The sequence below is a fragment of the Camelus ferus genome, chromosome 34 (assembly GCF_009834535.1).
Source record: "Camelus ferus isolate YT-003-E chromosome 34, BCGSAC_Cfer_1.0, whole genome shotgun sequence".
Lineage (NCBI taxonomy): Eukaryota > Metazoa > Chordata > Mammalia > Artiodactyla > Camelidae > Camelus > Camelus ferus.
The window spans coordinates 5,163,980-5,185,572 of NC_045729.1; the positions used below are offsets into that span (position 1 = coordinate 5,163,980).

The 21,593-nt window shown below is 39.9% G+C and overlaps 1 protein-coding gene across 16 annotated transcripts in view; it reads left to right on the forward strand.

Annotated features, from left to right (window-relative positions):
• LMNTD1 (lamin tail domain containing 1) overlaps window positions 1–21,593 on the forward strand; it is a 312,291-nt gene that overhangs the window by 26,903 nt on the left and 263,795 nt on the right. For 14 of the 16 annotated variants that reach the window (XM_032473196.1, XM_032473194.1, XM_032473195.1 and 11 more), the window contains one exon: window positions 8,626–8,698. The exons of the other annotated variants lie outside the window; for them this stretch is intronic. The gene's annotated coding sequence lies outside the window, so the exon portion shown is untranslated. The remainder of the gene's footprint in view (window positions 1–8,625; window positions 8,699–21,593) is intronic. 16 annotated transcript variants of the gene reach the window in all.

Sequence of the window (21,593 nt, forward strand, 5' to 3'; positions counted from 1 at the left end):
TTGCCTATTTTTTTAGGAGTTTTATGGCTTCAAATCTTTCATTTAAGTCTTTAATCCATTTTGAGTTTATTTTTGTATATGGTGTTAAAAGTAGTCCAGTTTTTTTTTCATCTGTATGTAGCTGTCCAGTTTTTCCAACATGTATTGAAGAGACTGTCTTTTTCCCATTTTATATTCTTGCCTCCTTTGCCATAGATTAATTGACCATAGAAGTGTGTGTTCGCTTCTGAGCTCTATTCTGTTCCATTGATCTATTTGTTTCTTTTTGTGCCAGTACCATATGTTTTGATTATTGCAGCTTTGCAGTATAGTTTAGAATCAGGGAGTGTGATACTTCCAGCTTTGTTCTTCTTTCTTAAGATTGCTTTGGCTATTGGAGGTCTTTTGTGTTTCCACAAAAATTTTAGTTATTTGTTCTAGTTTTGTAAAAATGCCATTGGGATTGCATTGAATCTATAGATTGCCTTGGGTAGTATAGTGATTTTAATAATATTAATTCTTCCAATCCATGAACACAATTTATTTCCCCTATTTGTTTGTACTCTTTTTAGTTTCTTTCATCAATGTCTGATAGTTTTCAAAGTACAAGTGTTTTTCCTCCTTGGTTAGATTTATTCCTAGATATTTTATTCTTCTTGATGCAATTGTAAATGAGATTGTTTTCTTAATTTCTGTTTCCAATAGTTCATTATTAGTGTATAGAAGTGCCATTTTAATGTACTGCTGAATTCACTTTGCTAGTATTTTTTTGAGAAATTTTGCATCTATGATTCATCAGTGATATTGGCTTATAATTTTACTTTGTTTTGCAGTATCTTTGTCTTATTTTGGTATCAGGGTGATGCTGGCCTCATAGAATGAGTTTGGAAGCATTCCTTCTGCTTTAATTTTTTTGGCAATAGTTTGAAAGGGATTGGTATGAACTCTTCTTTAAATGTTTGGTAAATTCAACTGTGGTGGGGCCGACTACTGTGGGTATGCTGGTAGGTTGGGTTAGCCCTCAGCTCGGTTGGCTGTGAATTCTGTCTCTTGCAGTCGCTGTGGTCCTGCTGGTGGGCAGAGCCCGGTCTCTAGGCTGCTGGGCATGTGGCCCATGGTGCAAGACTGCTGTGGGCCCACTGGTGGGCAGGGCAAGCTCCAGCATTAACAGGATAGAGAGAGGATTCCAGAATGGTCCTTGCCAATGCAGGTGTCATTAAGGTAGATCATGCTCCTAAAAATGGCTGCCGTCAGAGTCTCTGTCCTCAGTGGGGATCCCATTTGCCTCCTGCGTCTCTGGCAGGCTCTCCAAGATCAGCAAGTGGGTCTGATCCAGGCTACTTTGAAATTACTGCCTCGGCACCGCGACTCGGAGTGTGAGAAACTTTTCCTGCTCCCCTTAAAAGTGGAGTCTCTGTTCCTACAAAGCCAGACGTTCTGCCAGGTGCAGCATCTCTGGGCTGGGGAGCCTGACGTGGGGCTTGAAGCCCCCGCTCCTTGGGGAGGACCTCTGCAGCTGTGATCATCTTCCATTTAGTTTCGCCGACCCGGGGTGTTGGTCCTTCCTATACTGCATCTCTGCCCCTCCTACCTGTCTTGTCATGGTTCCTTCTTTATACCTTTACTTGTGGAAAACCTTTTCTGCTAGTCTTCAGGTCATCTCATAGATTGTGGCTCTGTAAGTGGTTGTAATTTTGGTGTGCCCATGGAAGGAGCTGAATTCAGGGTCTTCCTACTCTGCCATCTTGGCCACACCTTGGAAACAGGTTATCTTATAAATAATCAAATAGACAAATTAATAAATAAGTCAACTTGATCCTCATGTGTTCAGTTATACAGCGATTGACATATGATTGGATTTTTAATTTTGAGGCTAAATATACAATTCGTGCCTACATGTTACTTGATTTAAATTGTTCTAACTAGGTAATGGCATTATTATTTTTTTAATATCAAAATTACTTAGTTGGGCAATAAATTCAGTTTTTCTGTTAGTGAATCTATTTAAGAATAAAATACCTTATTTCCTAGGTAATTTCCTATTTTTTGCCCTTTCCTAGGTAATTTCCAATTTTTTGCCCTGTCCCCATGAAACTTTTTACCTTTATAATGTACTATTGTTTTAAAATTTACATGACACATTTTAAGAAGTATCAGTGCAAAGTTTACAAAAGATTTTTGACACCACTTAAAAATTATATCATTTTAAAGTATGACAGTAACAAGTATAACTATGAAAAATGACTGTAACTTCATATATTCTTGCTTGCTTCCTGATGAAACTTGCTAATTAGTTCTGTAAATAATATTTTTAATTGTACCCACTGCTGCCATGTTCCTTCAGATGTGAAGGCATTCTGCCTTTTATATCTTATAAAGATTTCATAAAAAGAATTCAGATGACTCTAATGGTGGTTCATAAACCACACTTAGACAAAGTTAATTTTCCTTCATCAAATGTAGGGGTGGTGAAGATAGTTTTAATTCTCTCAGTGATATTTAAAAACCAAAGGCAGCAAGATTGCATAATTAGTTCTGGGTTTATATTGATAATATTTTCAGTTGTAAAGTTTTGAAATTATTGTTCTAAACTAAAGATAATTTTTCTTTGGAATTAATATACAGAGAGACACTTTGGAAATAGGTAAGTCGTGCTGTTTCTAATAAAACTTTTACCCACCAGTTTTAGTGTCCATTGATGATTTTCTATTCCAGGATCGACTTTCTTTCTTTATTAGTTGATTTTCTACTATAAAAAAGCTCTGTCCCTTCTTATTTATTTATTTATTTATTTATTTATTTATTTATTTATTTATTATTTAGATATAGAGTAGTAGATACTTATTTTATTAAATAGGTTATTATCCATTACTATCATCATTTAATTTGATGCTCAAATTTTCCTAGATTTGGCTAATGGAAATCCCCGTGGTCCTAGGGGTGTCATTTTTATGTACCCTATTTTTTTTTTTTGAGCAAGCCTTTACTTCCTTGTGAAATAATATGTTCCAAGCTCATCCTATACTTTCCCCACCCCAGCCCTGAAATCAGCCATTTCTCCAAGCAGCTTTATTTCCTTTTAATAGAGAATGATACCATGATCTCAGTGCACAGTGTGCTGTCATGCCATTATTGCCGGGCCCTTTCAAAGAAGGAAAGAGAGATGGATAAATACATAGATCAAATTGTGAGTTCACATTTTGGAATATGATACCTCCAATTCCAGTCCAACACCACAAGCTATATTACAGTCTAGCACTGAGATGTCCAATCGATACAAATTTGAGCCACATATGTAGTTATAAACTTTTTAGTTGCCATGTTTAAAAAAGTAAAAAAGAAACAATTGAAATCTGTTTTAATAATATATTTAACACAATATATCCTAATTTTTATCATTTTAACATTTAGTCTATATAAAAGTTGTTAGTGAAATATTTCACTTTTTTTTTTTTGTAGTAAGTGTTCCTAAACTAATGTGTATTTGATGCTTACAGCACATCCTCAATTTGATCTAGCCATATTTCAAGGGTTCAAAAATCTATACATGGCTAATAGCTATATTCACAGCTCGGTTCTAGTCTTCTTACTTTTTGTGCTTGTTATCCCAGTCCTCAACAACGAGAAACCTGGCTCCCGTTATTTTCAAAAGCCTAGAATTTTGCTCAAGCCTAGAATACACAGGAGGTACCCTCAGAATGGCTAATTTACACTACTGAGAAAAAAAAAGCAAACCTATTAATTAAAGTGTGTTTTCATTTTTTAGATTGATCAAAAACATGCAGTGAAAGCCCCAAATTTTAAGTGTGCGATTCAGTGAGTTTTAATTAGTGCTTACATGTGTGTAACCCACTCTCTACCATTTTCATCACCTGAGAAATTCCCTTGTGCTTCTTCCTGGTCAGTCCTCTGCCCCTTCCAGAGGCAACCACTTCTCTGATCTTCCTCATCATGGAGTATATTTCCCTCTTCTAGAAATTACATAAATGTAATTACAGCATTTTCTTTCTGTGTGCGTGGCTTGTCTTAGCATAATGTCTGTGAGATTGAACCATGTTGTTGCATGTATCAATAGGTTATTCCTTTTTATCACTGGAAAGCATTGCATTGTGTAAATTTACATGCTTTGTTTATCCATTTCACGTTTTAACTTTTTTGGTGGGGGGAGGTAATCAGGCTTATTTATTTGTTTCTTAATGGAAGTTGTTGAGATTGAACCCAGGACCTTGTGCATGCTATCCATTTCATTTTTAATAGACATTTGAGTTGGTTCCAGTTTGAGGTAATAGGAATAAAGTTGCTAAGAACATCTTTATTTTAGTGTCTGTGAAGACATACACTTTCCTTCATCTTGGGTAAATACCCAGCAGTGGAATTACCAGGTTATAAACCTAGTATGTAAGTAAGATGTGGTCAGTCAGGCTCCCTCACAGAGGACCGGTGCCCAGTGATTCAGCAGTACTATTCCGCATGCGCAGTACCCCTGTATTATATAGTGAGGACTTGCGCTGCGCAAGCGCAGTGGTTACCGCACGTAGTTCACGTAGTTCACGTAGTTCACGTAGTTCACGTAGTTCACGTAGTTGGCTAGATGCCGGCTCCGTTTGCCTTGCTGTAGAAGGCGGAGGGGACTTGCTGCTGTCACCGCCACTGCAGCCCGTGTCCTCCGCTCCGCAGTGAAGTCTTGTCAGAGATACCTACAGCTCCCGGAGTGTTCTTCCATCTGCCCGAATCCATGAACCTGCATGGCCTTGAGCCTCTCGAGTGCTTGCAATACAGGGTAGATGTAATAATTTTATTACATCTTTTATGTAGTTCAATAGCGTTAGCATTTAAGTATTATTAACTATTCTATATGGAAATCATTGACAATATTTTTATCTACAATTTGGCTTTAAAAGTTAATTTATCGCGTTTACATTATTCTGACAGTTTTTCATGCTGGGGCAAGTAATGACATTCTCCTCTTTCCAAGTCCATTGTCATCTCACCCTTCCCTCCTTTTGCATCCTCCCTCTCCCCTCTCTCCCCTTTGGACTGGACGTCTCCACTCATCCTTCAGGCCTCACCGTAAGATGCTGCTCCTCTTAGAAGCCCCCGGTGACCTTCCCAATCTGGGTGAGACGACCTCTAAAAGCTCCGTTATTCCCTCCTATGTCACCCAGCATTGTGAACATTGGCATGTATGTCCATCTTCTCTTTTCCATTATGAGCTCCTTGAGAACAAGAATTATTTCCCATTTTTCTTTGCATACCTATTGCCTAAGCGTGTTTGTCACAGTAGGCCCTCAGCAAATGTTGGTTGAACAAATAATGAAAAGTTAGGGGATTATTCAAGACCTGTAGTGAGTTAAAGGTAGAACAAGAACTTGTATTGAATTTTGTTTTTAAATTCATTAACTTTCTGGATCATGCATTTTGTTTCAGCTAAAACAAAAGTAAAAGAGTTTTTTTTTTTCACACTTGGTTTAGATAAAGAGAGAAACTAGTATATCTCTAGAGGCCAGAATCCCAGAGACAAATAGTTGGCACCAGCAGTGGTATCATTGGATTCTTGTGCGGGTGGACAGTAGAACCTGTGGGTCCAGGACCTCAGGAAAGTTTATGGAGCCAAGGCAGGTTGAGAGTGAGGGTGAGAGTGGGACCTATGGGGCTAGGGATCTCTGGGAACACTGGGCCCCTTGGGGCTGCTCTTCCTAATGAAAAAGAGCACTGGCTTCCGTCGCAGCAACAGATACCAACACAATTTTACCCGCAATCTACATTTTAGGTCACTTGGCCAGATTTTTCAGTAGCCATGGTGACAGGTTGATCTCCTATTTCCAGGGCTGGATTATACTCCAGAGGAAAGAGCTGCAAGATACACAGCAGAATTTACAGACATACATGTGTGGACAATAATATCATTGTTATTCTCTGTCGTGCAAAACAAACTTCATGATTGTTTTCTTCTCCAGCCATTATTCCAAGGGATATTTCTGGCTTCATTTTAAAAGCTGGGACCATATAGTTTTCAGAATTCTTCAGTTTCTGTTGAGATTGAAATGGAATTCTAGCTGTTAAGAGTTGCAGAATGGGACCAAACAAACAAAATGAAACAAAACAAAAATCCCAAATGCTAAAACATGACATCACATCTGATCAGTTCACACTCTCTCATCTAACTTTTATTTGTCATATTGTTTTTATACTGCGGAAGGATTGATTAAGGCACATTGGTAAGACCATTACGAATAGTAAACCCAGTATTCCTGGGATCAACCCAGGGTGTGTTTGTTTTTCCTTAAAACAGCAGCAGCATACAGAATGTGGACAGATGGCAGGGTTTTTTTAAAATTCAGTCTCTCTCCCGTGTTATAAATAACCACGTGCCGATAATAAATAACCACAAGTTTTGATTATAGGACTGGTTTTTGTCCTTCCTAAGAGTTAAAAACCTCAATCTTAGCCTTCCATTTGTTTTCTTTTTCCGTCTGCCTTTGCCCTTTCCGTTTTCTGATTCAGCCAAGTTTCCTAAGCCATGTTGATTATAAAATGGAATCTGATTTTTATCTCTAGGGCATACTTCGTGATTATAAAATGTTTAAATATATTATATCCAAAGACTTTTAACATAATGTAATCAATGCTCTTTCAATTAGTGATACCAGATAGAGTCACAGAATTACTCCAAAAAAGCAAATTATATTGGTCACCTTCAGCAGCATCACAGATTAATTTGCTGATTAAAAAAAATCAGTTACCACAGACTTATTGATGGAAAAACCTGACATCTTTGTAGTAGTTTCCAACAAATTTTGCAGACATGAACTATGCTACTTTAAACCCTATAAATATAGTTAGTGATGTATTTATATTAATAAATACAGAATATTAAAAGTAGATATTAATTTTAGAGATGACTAACGATCCTGTGCTTTCTGAGTACAGAGACAAAATTCAGCTCAGAAGTCACCTTTTCATTTCTAAATATAGACACAACTTGACTTAGTTAATCAGGGCTGGTCGATTTTTCCTTCTTTCAGGCCAGCTTGGAAGGGGAATTATGAGTTAGGAAACACAGAAGGGGCCAGCCTAAAGCAGACCCCAGCTTTGCCTGTGATCAGATTGCCATCCTCACGTTTTAATTGCTGTTGAAATGTTTCCTTTGATTGTTGGTGACTTGCTCCAAATGCCATAAAGAGGATGTATTTTATAGCGCCTGGCTTCCATGAAGATCAGTCATGATTTTCCTCAAATTCTGAGGAGTTTTTGTTTGTGCATCATTATAAAAGATGTCTGTCTGAAGACTTTATATGGATGGGATAGATGTAGACATGAGATCCTGGTCTGAGCTGTTTAGCCACTTGTATGGATGTATTAACAAACACTATCACATGCTCTTCACTTGAGATTAACTGAAAAATTTTCCTGGTATATTCTCTTTCAATAAAGAAGTGATTACACTTGTATTTTTATATAAATGTTTTCTGTACAGATCTTCTAGTATGTATCTCTGAAAAATAACAATAGAGAAACTCAGTTAAAATGAAATGAAAAACTGATTCTTTGAAAAGATAATAAACTTGATAAAACTTTGTCCAGACTGAAGAGGAAAAAAGGGAGAGAAAACACTAATGACCAATATCACAAATGAAAAAGGGAACCTCACTACAGATGGAACAAATTAAGTTATATTTCTTACACATTCAGTGAGTCTCTCCTTAACTTTGGGTTTCATCAGCCCCAGCATTTAAAGGGTATTAAGAGTATATCATGAACAGTGTATGAAACTGACAAATTCCTCAAGGGATGCAAACCACCGAAGTTCACTCAAGAAGAAACAGAGTACATGAATAGTCCTGTATCTATAAAAGTAATGAAGTCTGTGTTTATTTCGCTGGGTCCATCCTAGATTTATTTGACTCCAAAGCTGCTGTGCTATGAGGTGGTCAAAGCTGTTTAACAAAAACTCTCCTGCTATTCTGCTTATTCTCCTTAAAATGTTTCTGTGAGCCCGTCTGACCAGTTTTCTATCCCTCTTGACTCTGAGAATAAAGTGTTCCTAGTCTCTGATTGCCAGATATATTTGGTTTTGCTCATGCAAGCAGGATAAGTTAATTCTCACATAGGAATAGGATGAATCATAGAATTTCACAGAGGAGCTAAACTTTAATTGGGGTATTAAAGTGTAAGGATTAGTATATATGGAGGAAAAGATTTCCCAGGTGGCAATCTTGATGGATTTCCAGAATGGCCTTCATTCTTTGGAAGGTTTCCTGAAATGGAAACTACAGCCTACAATGCTTCATTTCTATACCTGGAATGCAGTTGGAAGCCAAGATTAAGTAGGGACTCATTAAGTGACAAGAAACACAATTATTGGGAGAAAGGTTTATTTTCCTCTAAGGATACAAACAAGCATTTGGCCAGAGCAGAGTTTTTAAGGAAGATTTTTTTTAGAGTTATCAGGGGATTGAAGAACAGTTTCTGTCATGGATAAATGACTAACTTGAACTAAAACAAAAGGGAAAATAAGTATTTTATAAGTAATATAAAAGCACAAATAATGGGATTATCTTGGATAAGAACTAGAATTAGGTTTATTTAAAATTTTTATAAATGAGTGAAAACTTCACATTTACAGATGGTACAATATTTTTCTAGGTGGTAAGATGCCAGATACACTGGGAAAATCTGAAGCAGGATCTCAGAGGCTGAGTTAATGGACAGGAAAGTGGTAAGTGAGTTGCTTTCTGACAAACATAGATCGTCATGTATTTATGTAAAAATAATTCAAACTGTATTTATAAAATTATGAGTTTCAGCATTCAGTCACATTTCTGAAAGGGAATCTAGGACTTACTGTAAACTATTCATATTCTCCTGGTTTTAAAAGGAAAATTAAATAAATAGAAGAGGAAAGAAAAAAAATATTTGTGTGTGTGCTTGTGAAAATAATGTCATTGGAAATGTTCCTTGAGTTCTAACCAATGTCACCAAGAATCATAAATTGCCTAGAAATGGCGTAGTGTTACATTATACTCAAAATTCCATTAAATTACAGAAATAAGGAGTCATCATTTCAAGAAATCCAGCAGAATATCTTTGAGTAGATGGAAGTAATGAGGCACAGGTTGTAATTTGTAGTTACATCTGTGAGTATAGAGTCACAGATTTGCTTCTTCTTGATTCCAGTCAGCATGAAATAATTATGTGTTCCAGATTGGAGTGCATTCAAAGCTCTGTTTTTTAAAAAGTTCATGCAGATTTCCCACTTTGCTTTAAGAAAAATCTGCTCCTAATGTCATGCTCCCTTCCGGCATTTCATAAATGGGCACCCTAGAGATCAGAATAGCTAATAAGTAGAACAGCTTAAGAATAGCTTCTCACAAATCAAACTGGAACAAATGAGAGATCCCCCTAGCAGTAACCAAATGTATGCTTCCCCGAGTCATATCTACACATTGAAGTGTTGAGTGTATCCTATCGACAAATTTAAGTTTGAGTCTCTCTGTGGGCTCTAGTGATGCAGGTTAAGAAATGAAAATGGCTTTACCCGTTCAAGAAGACTCAAGTAGAGTATTAAACAAACAAAGGATATTTAAACCACATTTTCCTCGTGGACTATAATAGCCATAATTTTTCCTTGGATTAGGTCTCATACACTTCAGTGCAACATTTAAGTGGTGTAATGATCCCTTTTACATTTTTCAGTTTTTTTTTCAACAGCCTGTACATTTATGAAGTAATTAAAAAATGCTTGAAAGTCGTCATGGCTCCTTCTTCAGATACATCCAGGCATAGGTCAGGCAGTGAAAATAGTGAATGTTCGTGGGGTAAGGTAGGGCACAAGGAGATTGAATCATGAAAGCAATTACAGGTGATGAAATTCTTCCATTTTCCTCCTCAGAATTCTAAGGGGGTCATTATTCAGTTGCCCTACCCTTTACTCCAGATCCCTTCACCCTCATGTACGGAAGAAGTCTGTGTGCCTCATAGTCCAGGAAAGTTCTTGAGGAAAGAGTCTGAGTGGTTTTGGTCTCGTAGGAAACAAAGGCTGAATTTATTAAATAAAAGAGCACAGAAGTTCCGTAGGTCCACACTAAATGCTTAATGGCTTACATCAGGTTGTCTCTAAAGAATCAGAGATTTGGTCCTTCATACACACTCATAAAAAAATCTGTGTGTCCTTGTCCTGGGCAGAGAGGTGATCTTCAGGAAGAAGTAAGTGGTTCATATTTCTGACTCCACTTTTTTAACTTACATACTTAATTGTCCATGATGCAAGAGCTCAGCAGAGAGCATCAAACTGAGGTACAGTTGAAGATGAGTGTCTTTGCATAGGTGACTGTTCCCATGGTTTGGAGTGACAACTGCATGTGAGTCCTGGCTCAGATATGTGGCAGGAGAGGGTCTGTGAACCAACCTGTCTCCTCGTTCGGAGTCAGTAGTAATAATAGCAAGTGACAACAAGGCCACTCATCTGGTGGTTTTCCATCATGAAGAAGGAAAGTGGTGTGTTTGAAAATACTTTGTAATCTGTAAAGCACCCCACTAATGTTCATTATTGTTGTTGTCCCTTGTATTCGATAACAATGCTTATGCCATTGTTACTTCTTATGCCAGTTTTCAGCTAGCCTATGGATGGATTCTGAATTGTTTAAAGGGGACAATGACTGGTATTTTATCATTGCCCTCTGCTTTCTGTGCACGTGTAGTCCAGAAGCACACAATGCAAAACCCTTGGCAGGTGTCCAGCCATTGTTTCAAGAGCTGGAGTGGGTTTCTCTTTGCATCCTACAGCACTAATGTAAGCTTAGACTCCCGTGGGACTCTCTATAATCCTGCCTTCAATTGCATCACTTAAGATACACACAAGTGGTTAAGTATTTATTTATCTGGTTTTTGCTTGATCTTCAGAACTTCGTAATACATTAAAAAGAATTCTCTGTGACCTTGGACAAGTTACATAATCTTTCTAAGTCTTGTCTTTTTCATTTATAAAGCAAAGGAGGTTAAACCACATATCTTCTGCAGTCTTCTCCAACTTAGAATTTTCTTAATTTTACTTTTTATTGGAATGTAGTTGATTTACAATGTTAGTTCCAACCTAGAATTTTTATGTTGTTACTGTCATGTCTCCCTAAATGGTTAAAAAATGTCACCAAATAGAGATGCTATGTGTAACAGGGATTCCCTTTTTTTAAAATGAATTAATATTTTTAGAAACTATTTGGCTAAAGAACTTTCTGTTAACACAATGTCACCCACCAACTTGTTGACTTTAAGGTGCTTTAAGTGAATTTAAAATGAAGAAAGACTAAATTTTGACACCCACAGGCATTATCATCTCTGTTTTATCATGAATATAACATGTCAGAGTTACCACCCTACAAATCAAAAGGGTTATTAACCATCACAGTTCCAAGCACCAAGTAAGCAGAATAACCCTTTGTCTCCATAGTACGTCATTAGATGTGGGCCAGAGCTGTTCAGGCCAAGACCTAGGGTCCTGTCTTCTAGTGTATTCCTTCATTTGCCAGAGAGAAGCCTTCTCAAAGTGAGGGGTCAGAGCCAGAGGGGAAAGTACGGACCACTGGAGAGCTCAGTGGAGCTGTGCTTTTATCTTTTCCAGCTGCTCTGCCCAGGGTCATTACAATTTCAGATTCTCTCTTCACGGTATCATATTCATAAAACAGAGTTTCAGACAGGTTGATGCCCGCACACACTCTACATAGACACATGTATATTTACATGTACATAGATGTGTATAAATGTATGACTGTGTGGACTAGCATTTATTTAATCGTTAAATACATTATCTTTACTCTTAAGAAATCTGTTCTCTTGAAGGATGGAGATAAAAATGTGCAATGAATACAAGTGCTCTGGTAACCTGGGTGTTTCTAAATAAAGATACACATGTGGGTTATCCAAATATTCTGTAATATAGTCTGTGTGCCAGGACTGGTTTAAGCTGTACACATGTTGACTCAGTTAATCTTCCTCTAGCAACCTTATGAGGTAGGTGCTATTTGATGTATATATAATTACATATATAATATAAATATATAAGTATTTATGAGGTAGGTACTAGTATATGTTCAATTTATAGGTACTATTATGTATTCAAATTACCCAGAGATTAAGGAGTTTGCTCAAGGTCATATGAGTAAGCAAGTGGCAAAGAGGGAGGATTCCACCCAAGCACTGGGCTCTAGATCCCGGGTGCTTGTCTCCTCCAGTCGGCTGCCTCTGTAATAAATGCAGGTTTCCAAGTCCATCTTGGTGAGCAGGTACTCTCGGCACGCCCCTCCCTGCTCCCTCCAGATTCTTGCTGAGCAGCTGTGCACATGATTAGTGGGCTGTCATGAGCTTCATGGTCCTACCAGACTCTGCCCTTATTGTCAAAAGCCATTAGTAGATGGATTTCCTTATGTAGGCTCTGAGATGGCAAGTTGCGCGCAGGAAGTTGACTGGAAAGAGCTCTGCGGAACACCGGCGAGGGAATGAGGGAACAGGGAAGAGTCAGCATTCATTCGGAGGGGACAGAAGAAGACTTGACCTTGATGCTGTTGCAACAGAGGCCTCAGCACGATCCCATGTGAATTTCTAGAGCTGAAATGCCCTTCCTGAATCGAGGCATCAGTGCAGGTCCTATGTACGCCCACCTCAAGTAGTCACTGGATGCAGGCTGCCCCAGGAGAGCAAGGCAGCTCCCTCTGATTGAGAGCAGTTCCTGGGGAAGGAGTCAGCTGTGTCAGTCAGTGGACAGTGCTCCCAGCAGCAGGGGGAATGAGAGGCTCAGCCTACCGGGCATCTCCATCCAGTATAAACTCTCAGAGTCATGGTGAAATGGCAGATGTTGAAGGTCGTATTTAAGAAAGGAGGTCCCTGCTCTGCTTCTCTGCAGTGTTTCTCTGCCTTGGGAAGACAGCTAATGTTATGGAGAATGGCATATGTGCTCAGTTGGGGTGGTGAGAAGAGATGAGGGAGAGAATGTTCATCTCCCCCTCCCACTTCTTTCCATTGTGTGGCTGGACGGCCAAAGCTCCTGCAAAAAGAGGTCGGGTGGGCTCAAGACTGGTCAGTCTCTCGGGGAGGATATGACTGATGGGCAATCTCTCCCATCCCTTCTCCCTTGAAAATTTCTCGTCCATTCGCTGGAGAATTAAAATGATATATCCCTCTGGAGGGAAGCTGACTTAATGTAAAATCCATAGCTCACATAAGTTCTATATTTTATCTGAAACGGTGAAACGAGAAAGTAACAAACGTGTCTATAGGCTTCCTCTTTCTCCACAACATAGAATTACTGCCCCCTTCTCTCCCCTTCTCTTCTCTCCCCACCCCCATTGTGTGTGTGTGTGTATTTTGGGGAAAACATGAAGATTTGATAATATTTATAGCAGTATTTGTCATGTATTGAAAGCCACCTAAATGCCAGATACTTTATGTATATTATTGCTAAACATCCCAATAGCCCTGCACAGTGAGTACTATTCACACCATTCCACTGAACGGGGAATTGTGGCTCAGAGAGTTTATGTGAATTGCTGACGATCCACAGCCAGTAAGCGATGGAAGTGCTTTGTCCAGATCCTGAATTCACATCGACGCTCTGTGAGAAGGGCTTTGAGGCTCCTTGTGTCTCACTTGGGGTGTCATAGATGGTAGCAGGTTGAAAGGCAAGAAAATGAGTTTAGGGCTGGATAAATAGGGCTGTTCTTAACGCCCCTGCCCACACTTTACATACCCCATGTGTGATGGCAGGAGCTAATTGCTTACACATCCCAGAAACAAAGTCTTTATTTGACTAGAAAACTTTAATAACTGGTTTTTGCCTTGCTAGAAACAGCCTGTAATCTTCCCGGGAGAAGGTGGTGAATTTTCCTCTCACAGCTGGTCTGGGCTTCAATTACAGTAGAGTAGTTAACTTTTTGTTTGTTGTAAGGACTTGAATAGGAACAGGCAGTGTGCACTGTATAATGTTGTAGTCCAAACTCCGAAGAGTTTGCCTTTAAGTGTTGTTTATAGGATTTTTTTCTGTATCTCACACTGAAGCTGGTAAACTTGTCCAAGGACTTAAGACACTTCATGCTGGTTTTTGATGGGGAACATCTGAAGAGAATGCCGTTACCTAAATGATTACTCCTCATGGCGGGGAAATGTTTAGTTTTAGTGTCCTCCAGTTAGAGAAGGACCCTAATCTTTGTCATCTGCTCCCAGGTCGGGAGCCAAAAAAAGAAAAGTAAGTGCGAGGGCATCAGTCCTTATCTTGAAGCCAGAATGGATAAAGATCTGTGTTCTTCCATCTCCCAAGAGCCTCCCCAAAGACCTTTCTTCCACAGGTTGGATCAGTTTAGTTTATGACATGCCCAGCACACAGCCTTTTTTTCTTAAACATACTTTTTTCTTCAACAGTACCAGATTTTCAAAAATGAAGTCAGGTAGTCAAATCAAAGCAGGTTAAGTGTTCATGCAGGTTAAGGCCTTTACTCCTGGCATGGAGTTACTGAAAGATTAGCCTTTACACAGAAATTCTAAATGGCTGTGGGAGAAATCTGAGAAACACCATTTAATACCACTAAGGACTTGAGGAAACAGGAACTGAGTCATGAGAAAAGGAAGAAATGAGGAGAAGGGTCAGTTAACTGAAGACTCCGAGACATGTTAGGATCCGTCCTGGAGAGAAAAGGGGAAAATCGAAATGTATTCATCTTTACTGTGGTCCGTTTTTGTTCTTTTTCACATCCGTGGTGCACAGATGGTTACACATTGCCTACAGGTAACTTAAATGACTGAATAGGCAGCGTAGCTTTCCGAACCATAGGACAATGAGTGTACTCTGGTTATAACATTGTTTGGTAAACTGTTACAACAAAACCTTTAGTGACAGCATGGTACATTAGCCAGCACAGCACAACAGGACAGAAATGTAGTCAGGTACACGCACTGAGCAAAGGAGGCCACGGGCAGTTTCCACCACATCAGGGAGGACCCCATAAAGGACACCATGAAGAGGGGCTTTGTTCAGCACAAACCTCATAGGCATTAGCAGACAGCTTAGGACACGAAGACAAAGGACTGTGAAATGGCAACGCCTATAAAGTTGTCTCTCCTAGAGCAGCCGCATGAAGAAAGGTCAGCATTGCACAGCAATAAAAATCCTGTGCCGCTGACAGTGTTGTACAGAGTTCGCCCAGCCACCTGCAGGTGTGCTGTAAACATGTGTGCTTTTGAAAGAAGAAAGCTTCAGAACAGAGAGGTTGGTCTTCTTACCTGAGGGCTCACAGCAGAGTGAGTAACGCCAGTCTGTGGTCCTTAGTACCTCCTGAAATGATGCTTTTTCTTTTCCTTTCTGATCCATTGCTCATGACTTACTTCCCAGCCTGAGAAGAAATGGATTGACCCTCCTCACCACCCCCTCCTCCTCCTTTCTTTCAAGTTACACTTTTCTTTCTTTCAAGATAAATCTGTCTTCCCTTTGATAGAAGAAATAGGGATTTACTTACACTCTAAAATTATTCTTATACTTTTCCTGTTTTTACCCAAACTTCTCAAATAATGCTGAATTCAGAACAGGCAGTCAGCAAATACATGGTAGTGAATGAATGAACAACTGATGAATGAATGACTGAAGTAGTGTGTCTATTAGGAATTGCCAAATCATTAGTAACAATTACTTGATAACAGTGACTTTCAAAAGATAGATGTTTATTTTCTTTTACATAAAACAAAAATCTGCAAGCAGGAAGTCCAGGGCTGTTCAGTAATTATACAATATTGTCAATGCCCTCAGGCCTCTTCTTGGTTTCTATCCCACTATTCTTTATTTTTTTTCTTGCCTATTTTTTAAATTTATTTTTTATTGAAGTATAGTCAGTTACAGTGTGTCAATTACAATGTTATAATGTGTCAATTTCTGGTGTACAGCATAATATTTCAGTCATACATATACATACATATATTCATTTTTATATTCTTTTTCATTATAGGTTACTGTAAGATACTGAATATAGTTCCCTGTGCTATACAGAAGAAATTTGTTTTTTTAGAGTAATTAATATTTGCAAATCTCAAACTCACAATTTATCCCTTCCTACCCCCTACCCCCCTGTTAACTGTAAGACTGTTTACTATATTTATGTGTCTGTTTCTGTTTTGTAGATGAGTTCATTAGTGTCTTCTTTTTTCTGTTTTTAGATTTCACATATGAGTGATATTATGTGGTATTTTTCTTTTTTTCTCTGGCTTACTTCGCTTAGAATGACAATCTCCAGGTCCATCCATGTTACAGCAAATTGTCCCACTGTCTGTAGTGCACAGAGACCTTTTAAAGGTTTCCTCATGGTTGTAAAATTGCTGCTGAAATTCCAGCCATCATATCTCAGTTAAAGGCATGAAGAGAGAAGAAAGGGGAATGGACAAAAGGAAGCAAACCTCCCAAATGAGTCAGCTCTCTTTAAAGACCTTCCTGGGACACCTACCCAGATGACCACTGCATATATCTCATTGATTACCTCCATCTGTGAGGTAGTCTGAGAAATGTAATCTTTGGCTGTGTACGTTGTCTTGCTGGAAAAAACTATATTCTTTTAGTAAGGAAAAAGGGCAGGGCTTAGGCAGTTGCCAATCCCTGCAATACGTAGCAGTCAAAGTTGCCTCTTGGTTGGGGTTTAATCTCTTAGTGTGTAAGATTAGATGCTCTTCCAATATAATGCATCTGTGGGAGAAAAAAAAAATCAATGCTTTGTACCTTAGTCAGGGGAATACGAAAAGAAGTTATATGAGTCATCCTAGATGAAACTGGTGAGTCAAGGATCGGGAGATGTCAAGGCGAGACTAAGGAACTGGAGCTCTGGATGATGCTGAAAAGCAAGTATCGTGGTAAAGGCATGAAAGAGCTAGAAAGAGAGGCAGCTGTGGTTGGAAAGTGGAACATGGGATTTAAGATTCCAGAGATTTAGCTGTTCCAAAAGTGAGTAAAAAGCTTTGGGGTTTGGTTTTCAACACACAGCAGAGCTGAGGGTCATTAGAGTGGAAAAGATTTATGGGCTACCGGGTTATAGAATCATATCTGTTGAATATGCTTTACCTATTTCTTAGCTGTGCCAAGCACAGATGGATTTTCTTTTGCTGTAAAAACAGTATAATTGCATTTTAGAAAATAGAGGGGGAGAATCCTTGTGTTTCCACCATCTACACAACTCACATCTCAATTCCACATGATGTATGTAGTTGCAACTGTAGCTTACATACGATTGTCTATCTGAGACAGGATGGAAGTAGGCAGGGCACAGCCACTCAAGGAATGACAGCAATTTAACATCAAAATGGTAGAAGATTCACCAAAATGGTGGAAGATTCACCTCCTAGTTGGCCTTGAAGATTAAGAGGTTTGACTTCTAGTAGACATTGAGCTTCATTATATGCTCATTGCAACCGGGTGATCAATAACATGCCCGTAGGCACCACGACAGCCCCAAGGCTAACCGCAAAAGGCCAGAGAATGGGCAGTGACCCAATTCCTGGTAATCTCAGCCCCTTCCCCAGGGCAGTTGGAATGGTCCCACCTGTAAGCCTGTGAAGCTACAGAGACCATAAAAACTGACACCACCATTCCTAGCAGCCCTTTTCGCTCCCTCCTCTTCGGAGACGGCCCATACTCTGTCTATGCAGTGTGTGCCTACTTTTACTTTAACCTGAGCACCTGACTCCCACACCTCTTTCCTTGCCTTTCTCTTGCCTTACACTCTATGTGGTGTGTATCTCTCTAAATAAATCTACCTTTACTCAATTGTGGCTCACACTTGAATTCTTTCCTGCACGAAGCCAAGGACCCACACCTGGCTGGGCACATCCCAGGGACTCAACTGAGACCTGGGACATGGCCCTCCTCACGGACCACATCCATTTTCCTGCATCATATCCTTCTATTTTAATTCAATATTATAATGTAAGCATTTTCCATGTTGTAACATAGCTATTAGAATTAGTTGCTGGGTTCTAAATAAGTGTTTTAAATTACAGTTTGGGATGCTCCAGACCCCAGTCAATATCTCATTTTTGTGAAATCAAAGAAGATTGTGAGACTTCAACCAAATTATCAGAAATAAAGAGGGACATGACTCATTTTTGTCTTACAGTTAGGAAGCCATGGACTTCTCCTCTCTCTTATCTTGTTGTAAACATCACTCTTCTCGCAAGATGATGCAGGAAAACAGATGTGGGGCATAAGGAGGGCCGTGTCCCAGGTCTCAGTTGAGTCCCTGGGATGTGCCCCACCAGGTGTGGGTCCTTGGCTTTGTGCAGGAAAGAATTCAAGTGTGAGCCATAGTTGAGTAAAAGTAGACTTACTTATAGAGGTGTGCACTCCATAGACAGCGTGTAGGCCATCTCAGAAGGCAAGAGAAAGGCCAAGAGGTGTGGGGTTTGGTTCAGTTTAAAGTAAAAGTGGATACACACTCCATAGACAGAGTGCAGGTCATCTCAGAAGGCAAGAGAGAGAGAGAGCACGACCTTGAGGTGTGGTGTTACTAGTTTTCATATGCTAACAAGTGAGAGGATTATTCCAACTACTTTGGGGAAGGGGTGGGGATTCCCAGGAATTAGGCTATGGCCCTGTTTTTGACCTTTCATTCTTAGCCTTGGAACTGTCATGGTGCCTGTGGGTGTGTCATTCACCATGCTAGTACATTACAGTGTGTATAACGAAGCTCAAGGTCCACTGGAGTTCAAATCTCCCACCATCTTGGGCCTCAAGGTCTACTGGGAGTTGAATCTTCTGCCATCTTGGTATTAATTGCTGCATCATTCTTTTAACGGTCGTGCCCTGCCCCCTTCCCTCTTGTCTCAAAAGGACATATTTTGTTTTCTCTTGAGTTGGAAAAGATTTAAGTTTGCTAAAAGACTGGATGATATGGTGGAGTAATACTTCATTTTACTTTATTGCATATGCTGCATTGCATATTGATTCCTGGAATTCTCAATTTCTCCTGCCTTGACATCCTTCATTATTGCACTCCAGACTCAACCGTTTTCTCACCAGTCCCCTCACATCTCTTGGCATTGCTTCATCCTGGCTGGTGTGCCCAGAAACTTCCCACCAAGGTTCAGTTCACCCCTCCTTTTGGTTCACCTAACATAGCTATATGAACTTATACAGCCCCGTTTTTGCCGAAAGATTGGCGCTGTCCCCGAGGAGCCAAACTGAAACTCAGAGACAAGGTCTTGGAGTTCAGGAGAAAAGAGGCAGCTTTATTGCTTTGCTGGGCAAAGGGACTCACAGCAGGCTGGTGCCTTCAAACCTGTGAGCCCACCTTGGGGATGGGGCAGGGTGGTTATACAGCCATGGCTCAAACAACAAAGCATCGATAACAATCAACAGAATCATTTTCTCGTCATAAGACTCAGAATGGCGTCATGATGCCTCCAGGCGACCAGTTCTGTAGAGGCTAGTGGTTGTCACTTTTTTGATCTCTTTTTATCTCGTAAGCGCCCAAGGCGTGGTCTTCTTGGTATTTAGCTTATTTTGTAAGGTTACAGTTCCCTGATCTTCTAGGAGAACAACTCAGAAACCAAGTGTGATTATTACTTTTGATGACTGGAATAAAGCAAAAACAGTAAAATTAATAGCTTTATTTTAACAGCAAGTCTGGAACTGTGAGTAGCAACCGGTCAGTCAGGTTAGTTGACCGTTTCAAGGGCAAAAGTAAGAATAAGCAGTCTGTTAGCCTAAGTGCGGCCATTTTATTAACTCTCCTTCACTGTGGATAGAACCCCTGCAAAAGTAAATTTTCCATTGTAGACCAGGCTCAGCGCCACTTAATGATCTTTATATTTGTGCCTGGCCTTTTCTCTCTCCCATTTCCCACAGTGGTTGGTCCAAACACTTCCCAATTCTTCAGCCTCTTACATTTGGATTCTCCAGGGATCTGTCCTTAGTGCCTTCTCTTCTCTCTGTGTTCATTGCCCTTCTTTAACTACTATCTGTTGAATATCTCCCTGCAAATCCCACCCATGCATAATACTGCACTGGGCACCTAGATGTTTGTGCTCTTGGATATCACATGGACATTTCAGGATCATAATCATTATATTTTATAAATGTTAAAGCTTAATCAATGTAAGTTCTACATTTCAGTTAATTCCAATGACATCTATCCAGCCACCAATTCAGAAATCTGGAATGATCTTTTACCATTCCTCCCTCCCCACTCCCCATAAGTATAATCATACTCTGAATTCTCTCTCTTATTTTCTTTCAAATCCGTCCCTCCTCTTCATTTGCATCCAGGCTGTGTTAGTCACTCCCCCAGCATTAAAGACGATGGTCTCATAACTGGTCCTCCTAATACCTCAGATGCTTCCTCCAAGCCACTGTCTTCTCTCTTAAGAGAGAAGCTTATAAAACATGGTTGTTCATATTATTTGGTCTGTCTGCTAAAAACCCTTCAGTAAGCTCCCCATTACTCAGAAAAAAGTTCAAATTCTTTCATGCAAGAAACAAAGCCCTCTGTAATTTGAACTCAGCCTTACCTTTCTAGCGTCATCTCTCACCGCCACCATTCTCCTGTACTCAGCCACACTGAACATTGTCCTCGGCAAACGTGCCCACATTGTACCCTCTGCCATGCTGTTCCATGGCTGTTCCATTTTCTGCTGATCGTCTGTTGGGTCTTTGGCTAATTCACCTCCTTCCTGAACTCTCAGCCGTCAGGGTTTTCTCTTCCCTCTTCCCCTTGTTTTCTGATCACACCACTACCACTGGTCATCATATTTTACTATGGCTTTTCATGTTTCTGTCTCCTGCACTAGATTATGGGTACCTTGAAGGCACAGACCAGATCTCAGTCATTTTTGTCTTTCTAGTGTCTAACATATATTAGTTATCTAGGAAAGACTAAAAAAAAAAAAAAAAAAAAAAAAGCTACAATCCTCTGACCCTGGGTCCCCTGTAGCTCTCTCTTGTGCTCATTTCCCTTCAACCTTCTTGAATGAATTTTCAGCACCTTGTAGCTGCATCTCTTTACTTCCCATTCACCTTTCCAACTCAAGGTAATGGATTCCTACCATCTCCACTTCCAAGAGATGCTCCTGGAAGGTCAGCAATGATTGGCATATTGCCGAACCCCATAGACACTTTCTAGTACTTGACTTATCTGATTTGTCCCCTGCCTGTGACACTGGGACTACTCTTGAAACAGAGCAGGACCTGGTGGGGTCCTCCTTGGTACAAATCCTTTCAGCCTCCCATTTCTCTTTTGTAGGAAATGGGCTTCCTTCAGCCTCCATGACCTTCCCTGAGTTCCAAAGGGCAGATTCAAACAGTTGCTAATCAGGGAAGGGAAGGGAGTGTAGACAAGGGAGGAACAGTCAAGAAACCTTTAGTGCAGCCGTGGGGCAGGGTCCTGGCTCCTCCTCAAGGAATATACATAACAGTACCTTTGAGTTCTTCTGCAAGAACTTAGGCCCCCACACAGGTGGAGGATGGTAATAACTTCAGGCTGAGCACAAGATTCCTGGAACACCTACCTTGCCACCGACCAACCAGAAGACAGTCACACACCCTCTCCCCTCACCCCAAATTTTGCCCATGGAAACTTTTCCCCCAAAACCATCAGGGAGTT